Source organism: Dreissena polymorpha, chromosome 6, assembly GCF_020536995.1.
Source record: "Dreissena polymorpha isolate Duluth1 chromosome 6, UMN_Dpol_1.0, whole genome shotgun sequence".
NCBI classification, from domain to species: Eukaryota; Metazoa; Mollusca; class Bivalvia; order Myida; family Dreissenidae; genus Dreissena; species Dreissena polymorpha.
Genome location: NC_068360.1, coordinates 106207008 through 106213507, shown reverse-complemented (window position 1 = coordinate 106213507; position 6500 = coordinate 106207008).

The window sequence follows — 6500 nt, the reverse complement described above, 5'->3', positions numbered from 1 at the left end:
TGGACAGTGCTCAAGAGAAAATGTGTACATTTCAGAAAATTTTACAATTTAAAAATGTTTAACTACCGCTTGACTAAGGCTCTTAATTCATCGAGCATGAACACTTGTACTTTATCGTTCAAACACTAAAAAATAATATTAAATGTACAAATTTAATCTACCAATGTTTACAGATACTACGTAACATATATTGACTGTATTGTATGTATGAACTAGCTAAAATATCCATATGAAAAAAGATCAGGGGGTGAAATATTCATTGCCTGAAGCTCTGACGCTGGAGGTATGTTTATATATCTTTAAACACACTGGTTAAAAAAGTAAAACAATACATTGATACAACAGAGGGAAAACCATTTCCTCTAAACAACATGATACATAATTATGTATAATATTTTTGGATCTGGATCTGGATTGGTACACAGCAGGACCTTTACGTATGCGCGCTTCGGGAGAGAGATGGGAGTGACTTACAATTTGAATTTAATTTAATCACTGAAATTCATCACTGAAGGTACAGTATGATCTCATTTGATATAGATGTACATGATTGTATCAAGCAACATAATTAAATAATTATCAGTATAAAGTACTGTCATGATTTCACAATCATTTAATTGATTTCAGTCAAGTTTATCATTCATATACATTAAATTGTAAATATTATCATTATAAATATACTAGATGCAAACATATTTGAAATAATACAGTTTGATATACTGTATAAAATGTAACTACACATCCAAGCAGTCCATCAAACCAGTGCAACAGAGCCACCTGGTATGCCAACGCACCAGCAGACAAGTCAAATGCCTTCTGACTTAATGCATGTTACTATTTATAACATCTGCATTAGTTACAGATACATGCTTAGATTTGTATGTATTTGAACAAATGTATAAACTTTAATGACATCATCTGACCATGCATGTCCTTGATTTCAAAATCAAGGCCCTGGTCTGACACATTGGCAACATTAACGTTAAACTGTAATTAATTTGTATTGAACTATGTAATGAAATCTAATTCGGGCACTGATTTTTCTTGTTTTAAAACCGTCATAGATTAGTTGTGGCCTCTCGATAATGACTCATTTTTTCTTACTTGTCGCAACCTTAAAACGTTCCACACTATTATAATAGCAAATTTAAGATTTAGGTGATCTTCAATGGTACATTTACTATTTAGCTCTGTCACAAGAGAGCTGGTAAAGTCCAGTCACATATTTCAATTCAGGCCATGTGAAACTCAAAGTGTCAAAGACAAATGAAAGATGCGTTCATTAATTATTGTCCAATTGTTTTCTACTGCTGTGAGTTTTTATATAATATAACTGATGACCATCATGTGAGAGAAAATTCACATTATCTTAGTATATCAGGTTTAGCAGCCGTTTAGATAACAAAGTTGGCTAGTTTTCAATGTCGCTTCTGGGGATCAAACCCGCAGCACAACCTCCTGCAATCAAAGACTGCACAACAACTTAAGGCTTTTAGGAAGATTCTGAAATTGTTTGATCCCTCGTCAGAGCAACCAAACCAAAAATTAAGTCAAATATTGCCGACTTGGTATTATTGAGTCATTTCATGAGAGATAATTGAAGATGCAACATTTCTCACGCCCCCTAGCATCGCTTTAAGCAGTATTCAATTCTCAACACGAAACTGCTGGGGTCATTGATCCCGACGGACTAGAAAAAACACTTGATTAATGTTCAAAAAAAGATCATTTGATTAATGACAATACTATTATTTGAGCCAGATCACAGGGAAAGGGCAGTCTAATCAGTATCCAATTAAACTATTTGTTATTGTCAGAAAACCGCTTTTAAGCACACAGCTTTCAAGCGACCGCAGACTGATCTGGATCCAAACTGGCCACAATCGCCTTAATTTCTCTTTTACTGTGACACAGTTCATTTGACTTTAAAATGATATCAAATACTTAAATAGAAATAAGAAATTATACAAACCAGTAATTTGACTTTTTAGTAAAGACTTTATTATCAATGTTTTCAGGACAGCTTGGTGATCTGCAAAACCCATGTGATATGTTGATATCGGGTATCATAGTCATTCAATAAGTCGCAAAATGCTCGAAAACAATTTACAAAGAAAAATGTGACTTAAATTCATAACTAAAAATACCAATTTTGCCGTGTCAAGCTGTCAAGATCCAGAAAGTCCTGCATTCACATCGAATATATCCTTCGAATTCAATTCCTTGTCGACATTAGCGGAGATTTATTAAATAAATAACTCATATATCCTAAATGACAGTTTCTAAATAGCCAAACAAGTCGATATATGCTGTAAGAAAGTGTCGACACGAGTGTGAACATTTTCTCATGGGCGCGGCCATTGTTGTATGTTGAGGCACGAACGACAACTCTGCTGGAGAATGTTATCAATGCTAATCAGCGAGATATGCCGATTAGAAAAATCGAGCTATCTCAATCGGACGGGCTCGGTCTTTTATAAAGCTCACCATTGTGAAGATTTTTTTCATTGTATGATAACTTAGGCGAGCTGCTGAAGCAGCATCGTCATAAATGACAATATTTAAATTAGAAGCAACCGTTTAAACTTCCTTGTTTGTTGGTAGTTTTCATTTAGTACTCGTTATTTTAAGTTAATGCAAGTTGGGTAATCAGGAAGTTTCTTTTTATTCACAACATATATATCTGGTCTGATTGTATGCGGAAGCGGACCTAAAAACATAATAAACCAAACAATAATACACTTTACTTAATTATATTTGTGAAAATATGTTTTACATGTGTACTTAAATAAGTAAACGATTGTTTAAAATATAAAATATTGACGCATAACCACCATTTAATTTTGTCTCAGAATTTAAACAATTTAAACAACTACAACGAAGACAAGAAGAACACAATATTTATTCAGTTACTTTTGCATAAACACGTTCTTCATAACTTGATCAAAGGAATAATACTACTCACATTTACATAAACACAGATCATTTCATGTTAAAACACATGCTGATTTGATAAGTCTACATGTATATAAAGTGATTAATACAAATGGTAATTTTGAACGTACTAGTTAATTTTATATCAACTACAAAGTCAGCGGAGAATTAGCAGTATTATACGAAAATATAAAATAATCTGATTGTAATATCGTAGAAAAATAACTTACAAGGAGGCTTAGAACCATATTACTATACATTTCGTAAAAAGCACGATTAGTTTGTTACACAAATTCAATAAAGTTGTTGTAAATGTCATAATACAATTAAGATTGGGGTTGGCAAATACATAGATCATACATACTTTTAATGTGATACTCATCGTATATAATAAAAAATAAATTGATTTAACAAAAAACGATTCTATTATTGCCATGACGTCCTGCGTCAAGTTTTAATAGGAAAGTAAGCATTCTCAATTTAGATAATGCACTGCTGATTCTTAGAAAAACTTTATAATAATATTTAAACGCCAAGCTACAAAAAATCAACAGACGAATTTTTATTGGTAATGACAGTGTACTGTAATCGTTTCAGCTAATCTCTTGTTCAGCATCTAAATGAAATTTTATATTGCATTCACTCATAACTGGTGCAATTACAACATATGAAAGTACTCTGTTGTATAAATGAGTTGTACCATTCTAACCGGTTATATACCTCTTTGTTATAATCGCTATCAATACTTGATATAGCTTCAATTGTACATGGTCGCTATCTTGAACCATAATTTTATGACGAGCATTCGTAGAGACATATAAAGCTCACGTCGACCAAGTCGACACACACAGATTATACATGGGTTGAGATAAAATCAACGACCAAAATACCCAACTGTAGTTTTTTTTCATTCATATACGATATTGTTTGTTTTATGTGAAAACACTAATTTATTATTGACAGAAAGAGAGATAAATACCATGTAATTATTGACTTAGATCGAAATAGGATAATTGTCTCCCGTTTATGTGTTAACATGTGTGTTTTCACCCGAAAAAAGCATTTTATTTTATATTACATTGAAAATAAATTTTTAAACAGTAAGTGATATACGGCTTATAATATGCTTATTTAAAACTAATCAACGATTATAAAGTATACGCATTATCAATACACCCGTCACTCTGATTTTTTCCAGGTCAAAATGTGCCGATTTAAGCAGTAACAAGTTGACGTTTTACAGCTGCTGTAGTGATTACGCAAAAACGTTAGACTATCAGTTCCAGCATGCCTGTATCCGAGCTTAATCTGCAGGTGAACCTCTCCGTGGGCGATGTTGCATTTAAGCAGGGTAAGCAACTCATGTTCATCTTCTGGGGCATCATCTTACCTGTGATTGGCAGTTTTGGATTGATCGGGAACATACTTAACATTATTGTCCTATTTCGGTGGGAAATGAAGTCCACGACAGTGTATTTCTTACGAACTCTTGTCCTTACAGACACCGGTATTATTGTCGGATGTATCCTTGGATTATCCAGTATCTCCATAACGCAGCTCCATCCAGATAATCCAGCAATGAACTACTACACTCACGTCATTTACCCGCACATGTACACGCCCATCAATTTTATTGTTATGACGCTGCAATTCACCAACGTGTGGATGACGGCGGCCGTTACCATTGAACGTTACATTGCTATTTGCCACCCGTTTAGTGCCATCCATGTCTGCAATAGAAGAAAAACTTTCATTCTGATCGGCAGTATTTCTGTTATTGCAATTGCATATAACATACCCCGATGCTTTGCTTCCATGGTCACGGAATGTGACAATATAACTGAGTATGTCACATCATGCGTGGGTAACAGGAGTGATTTTCGTTCTGGTGTCACGACCAAAGTCACGGCATGTGATAATATAACTGACTGTGTCACGTCATGCGATGGCAACAAACGTGATTGTCTTTCTCTTGTAACTACAGATCTGGGTAGAACGGAAAGGTATGAACAGTACTATAGCGTCTAAGCGTACATGGTCGTAATATACATTGTACCTCTAGTAATTCTCATTATATTGAATATGTTGTCATCGAGTTGATGCGCATGCGTAAGAGAAGAACGGCACCATACATATCGCCAAACCCGTATGAGAACAGTGAAACAAATATGAATGAGAACAGTGAAACAAATATAAGCATTGTACTTATTTTGATCGTTGTGGTTTTCATTTTATGCCAAACGCCAGGTCTTGTTGCACAGTTTTGGTTTCTAGACCAAGACGTGTTATCAAAGTGGCTGTGTGTGAGCAACACGCTGTTAACTTCCTCATTTACACAACGGTTGGCCGAAAATTCTAAAAGGTTCTTTTCATAATTTTCCGTTTACATGCAACATTACCGAACATGCCTGCATACGCTTCAGAAGACGAACCAGACGAAACCCGTCGACTGCAATGCGTGAATTAGTATGCCGCTTGATCTACTACGTTAAATGGTTGGCAATACGACTAACCACCGAAAAAAAGCAATTTAAAATGTGGAAACATACTTAAAACTAAACCATTTTCTATCAACGGAAACTTATGTGACGTCAAAAACTAGTACATTGTTTGCTTTCGCCTTGTTTTCAAGGATGTGTTCTAGTAGAGTTTGCATGAGGTTGTTTTTTTGACATTAAAGTGTTTTCTACAGGTTTTGTCTGTTTACGTTCATAATGTAGAATATGGCTGCAGTTTTGCAAGTCCGTATGTTGAAATTGCGAGTTTGATACATAATTACTAACCCATTTGCAAACCTACGAATTTCGTATTTTTCAAACATATAGAACAATGTTAACCGATACTATGTTCGTGTTAAACTAACGTATGTTTAATATTCGGTGATTTAAACTTCACAGCTAAAGGAAAATATCCGTCACGACCACATTATTATGCCAATTTAGTTCTCGAAGGGGTTTTGTTTGTCGAATGCGATTCCAATTTATTTATACCTATGATGTTTGTTTTTACGATATAAAGCTGCTGCACATATCTAGGTTATAGTTCATAGATCAATTAAAATCATGTTTCAAGAGTTACATTCGAAAACATGTCAACATGTACAATTCAACCAAGACTAAAGCTGTCTTTTGAATCAAAGTGTTTCTTCCAGATTGGATAGAACGGTTTGTTTTCTGAAAAACCAAATGCCGATGTAAACTATGTTTGTGTGAATTATGGCGGCTAAAAATATGAGAAGTAGAAAACATGTTAAGCAATGAATTTTTATATCTTTACTTCTGTTCAAGAAGATTAAAAGTCCTGAAAAGGCATATTTTACATTCATATTATGTAATGAGGATATGTGACGGCAAACGGTGTACAAGATAAAAACACACACACACACACACATATATATATATTTATATATAAAATTCCCTTTATGTGTCATTTTTATTTATTCCATATGGAGCAAGGGTGTTCATTCGCCTTATCCAATATGTCTCCCGCGACTTGCGCTCCTCGTTGGACTATTGTGTATTTGCTTCTATTCAATACAAAATGATATTGTCAAACGAGTGACCAGA